The 4,585-nt window shown below is 46.2% G+C and overlaps 1 pseudogene; it reads right to left on the minus strand.

Moving 5' to 3' along the window:
- Positions 1 to 1,216: 1,216 nt before the first annotated feature.
- LOC119288373 lies at positions 1,217 to 4,554 on the minus strand (annotated as a pseudogene).
- Positions 4,555 to 4,585: the final 31 nt, after the last annotated feature.

Genomic DNA, 4,585 nt, shown 5'->3' on the forward strand with positions numbered 1-4,585 from the left:
GTCCTGCTAGGGAACAACCTAGCTGGTGAAGACTCTAAGTTGGTATACAACGACCTTGCTGATCAGGTACAAACAGTTTCAATGTCCTTTTATAACTAATTAATGTTTGTGGAAGGGTTTGATTTCCAAGGAAATCTCTATTTCTGCTTGATTTATCATGTGCTAGTTCTGTATATGGATTGTTATCCGGAAAAGGTTAATTGTACAATTGTTAGTATTTGCAGCATTCAGCAACTCAGTCAATCCTTTATTGCATTTATATGCATTCCTCTTTTTATTGCATTATTATATACATTCCTCGATGTTTGAACTTTGAAGTCTGATCATCAAGTAACCTGCAGGTTGCTTTGCTCTCTGCAGTACCATCTGACTGTTCCATTTGCCTCATATCTTGCCATGCATGAACAACATAAGTGCATTGAGGAGGTACCAGATTGCAAAAGTATACAGGAGGGATAACACTTCAAAGGGAAGGTACCGAGAATACTACCAGTGTGGCTCTCACATTGCTGGAGCCAATGGAACCAGAATTTGAGGTCATCAAATTTTTGACTGAGTTACTGGATAAGCTACATATTGGCATGTACTATGAGATAAAACTAAACCACAGGAAGTTGCTTCATGCTAGAGAGCAGAGTAACCTTGGTGGCCATACGGTCTGTGCCACCATCGGTGCCGATTACATACATACATAGGCTGGCTGTGGCTGCTTCAGCCTTCATCCCAGTATTCGTCTCCTGAGCAGTAAGTATGCAGTTGCTCGATGAAGATCTGACCACAGGAGCCAAGCGTTTTTCTTCAGAAATAAAGAGTAAAAATGTCAATATCTTGAGGTTCCGTCCCTGAGCTATAAGCGTGTGGAGACACTCTCGCAGCTTGATCTAAACTAAAGCAGCAGCAATGACAGCCATCAAATTTCCAACCTCTCTAGTAAATTTTGAGAGTCCAGAAAACAGAGGAAAAGCAGAGGAAGCTAACTACAGGCAAATGTTCAGACTTCAGAATTATCGGCATAATCGTCAAGGGGTCTCTTCTCCTAGGTAAGTCTCACAGCTCAGCTACATATCTAGACCATCAGCGTGCAGAACTTAACCTTGCTTTAGAAAACAGAGCACAGGAAGCACTGCACGTCAAGTAAATAAAGATTCCAGAATTTATCCCAAATAAGTACTAGGATATCGTAAGTGCTAAATTTGTGAGAAATAGTACTCCGAAGAAGCCAATTAAGTTGACTAGGACCGAAATAACCAAATACATGTCCAACAACAAACAGAGTAGACTTATTTATTACACCAGGAAGTCACCATATTTCTTGCAAAGAAAATCATTTGCTTCGCTTAACAAGTCAATAACTTCGATCTGTTAGAAATAGATAAATCCTAGTGGTGACACAACATAAAAGCATGAATGGCACCAAATCGACATGAGAGCAAAGAGGACTAAATTATTCGACGCAGTTGATCATGTAGATGAATGGTCATCAACCAATAAGCAGCATACAGAATGCTTTGCCATTAGCAAGTCGCAGCCTGTACTGCCTGCACAACAAAAAAAGGTGTCATTACCAGGATGTGAACTGTGCCACTGTGGAGAGGTGAGGAGGATGATCAATGCAAGGCAAGTATAGCACAATTCATTACCTGGATGTGTTGATGGTGTCTAGAGAAACAAGATCTTGGGACGTGGACTTGGGAGGTTCTTTGCTGCTTCTTCCCACTCATTTTTTGTTTCATCTCCCACTTCAGGATGGAGAACAATCTCCTTAAGATGTCCAAGGGACTGGACCGCTGACGTGCCGGAAATAGAGCCAGACAGATCTTTGCATAGCAGCTGCAGTGACTTGAGGCATGGTAGAGCTCCCTCTTTGATTTCCAGCTGATCCATCGTGGAGTCGACCACAATGGATAGGCGTCCCAGACTCTTCAGCATACCTTTTATGATGATAAGCTTGTCCAGTCTAGTTGCAACCAGCTTCAGGTACGCCAGGCCGGGCACTTTGCTCAGGGCAGCAAGGAAGTCTTGGCTCAGGCTCAGCTGAGGGGATGAAAGACCTAGCTTAGTGAGACGACCCAGCAAGGCAACAAAGGGGGGCAGGCTGCATATCTTGCTTCCTTGCAGCTTGAGGGAGCATGAATGTTTTCCTTTCTCCAGAGAGAAATTCAGCATGTCTTGGGTCAACTCACCTTCAAAATTGAGTGATAGTGAAGGGGTCCCTATGAACAGGGTGCTTCTCTCAATGATCCCCTTGATGGCCTTTGAGAGATGACTTGAGCTGCTGGTGTCGGCGGTAGCCTCGCACCATATTTTCACCTTTGTCAAAGCCATCATATTATGCATGAGCTGTGCAAAATCTTGGCTCTTGCTGTTGTCCACAACAAATCCTGCCAGTGTTTCTAATTTGCTATTCTCTAACAACCAACTCTGTAGCTTACTCATTCTCCAGTCTCCTACATCTTTCTTGAGCTTGAACTTCCCAAAGAGATGAACAAGACGTGGCAGCTCCATGACTTGCGTTGGCAGAATCTCTATCTTTGTTTTACTTACATCCAGTGTATCCAATAACTGAAGCTTCCTGATCTCCTTCGGAAGCACCGTGGCAATAACTGCAGCCCCGAGGCATAGGTACCTCAGCAGCAACAGTTTTCTGCATATCAACTTGAGATGGCCATCCTCCAAGGGTACAACGCACTTTTCCAGATCCAAAACTCGCAGCAGTTCATACTAGGAGAAGTCCAGGACAGATGGGTGCGCCTCTCCCAAGATTGTCAGTGACCGGACAAGAGTTAGACCTGGCACTTCTCTTGGCCTTGCATGATGCAGAGCAAGCCGGCGGATATTATTGGGTAGGCGAGAGGTAGACTGCCCATCATACAACACGGTAACGAAGTTGTCGGACATGGACTTGCGCAGGACGAACTCCAGCATCATGCCATGGGTATGACATGTCTTCACCTCTGTGCTGTTACCGCTGGCTTCCATTGGCTGGATGATGCTCCAATCAACAAGCTTATTGAAATTGCTAACGGCGGCATCAACATCACTATATGTACTGTCTCCTGGGGACAAGCCTTCTGCTAACCATCTCCTTAACAAGCTTGATTTCTTGATAGGACGACCACTTGGGTACGTACTCAAATAGAGCAAGAATGTCCTGGCGACCTGGCTATCAAGGCTGGTGTAGCTCTGGACAAGCACACGCCTCATTCTTGCAAATAGATCATCACTCTCCATATGTGTACCCAGGTTGTCGCATAGTTTTGCCCATATCATGGGTGTTGGATTACCTGCGCTTTTCAAGAACCTGGCGGTGGTAACAAGAGCAAGGGGAAGACCATCACATTTCTTGAGCGCTGCATAGCCGAGGTCATCCACATGCTGCGGCTGTTCATCGTCTTGGAAAGCTTCCTTGAAGAACAATATTCTTGAGTCTTGGTCGGTAAGAGTTGCCATTGTGTATACATGATCATTAACAGATGAGCTGCGACAGATATTTGCTACGGGCTGAATGACCGTCGTCACCAGAAATCTGCCAGTTAAACCGACAAAGGCTGCTTTTATGTTGTGCCAATATGCTGTTGTCCGCAGGTCATCAATTACAATAAAGAACCTAGGTACCAAAATAAACATTACAAACTAATCAGGCAAGGATTACGTCGATAGATAAAGCTAGCAGATCGAGAAAAAGAGATGGGAAACTGAGTGAATGAGTTACCTCTTGTTGCCAATGCACTCTCTGATGCTCGCGTGAAGCAAGGTGAGAGTGAGACTGCCATTGGTTGGCAGGGGAAGGTGGCCAAGCTGCTTGAGTATCTCCTTGAGAACATCCGCTGCTGTCCTCCTCCCCCCTTGGACCCAAGCCCGTACTTCATATTGGCTCTCAATTGCCTTGGAGTTGTACAGATGATTGGCAAGGAGAGTCTTGCCCATGCCATGGAAACCCACAATGGTAATCACCTTAAGCTGTTGCTCCTGCTGGATCAGATCCATAAGCTCGCCACGGGGACCGTCGATACCCACAGGAACGGCGATGGAAGCTGATGAATGGGTGTCATCGTCATCATCCTGAACCGCTGTGGGCGCGTCTGTCTGCTCAGACGACAACGACCACCTTGGTGAGGAACTGCTGCTGCTGTTGTTGCAGTATTTTTCTCTCAGCTTGGAAGCATCTTCTGATCTATTCTTCAGCGTCCGGATCTCCGCAGCAAACTTGCCGCGGGTCTTCGCCGTCTTCACCCGGTGGAGAGCCCGGCTGAGCCTCCCTTTTTCCGAGTCAGCCATGGTCACACTGTGCATGAAGCGGTCGATGCAGTCTTCTATGGCGTGCGCCAATTCACGCACAATATTGATCCACTCCGTATGCACTTGTTCACTGCTGCTGCGGCAGCCACCACGGCTATCATCATCCTTGATGACAGCAGAAATCATAGCAAACTCATGCTTGATGTAGATGATGTCATTCTTTAGGTTCTTCCGAAGCTCATGATTTGCATGTAAGAAATCAAAGAGCTTCGGCACCATCCACTCCACGAATGAGGTGGCCGCGGCCGCGGCCACAGCCTCTCTCTCTCTCTCTCTCTCTCTCTCT

This window comes from Triticum dicoccoides, chromosome 4A, assembly GCF_002162155.2.
Source record: "Triticum dicoccoides isolate Atlit2015 ecotype Zavitan chromosome 4A, WEW_v2.0, whole genome shotgun sequence".
NCBI classification, from domain to species: Eukaryota; Viridiplantae; Streptophyta; class Magnoliopsida; order Poales; family Poaceae; genus Triticum; species Triticum dicoccoides.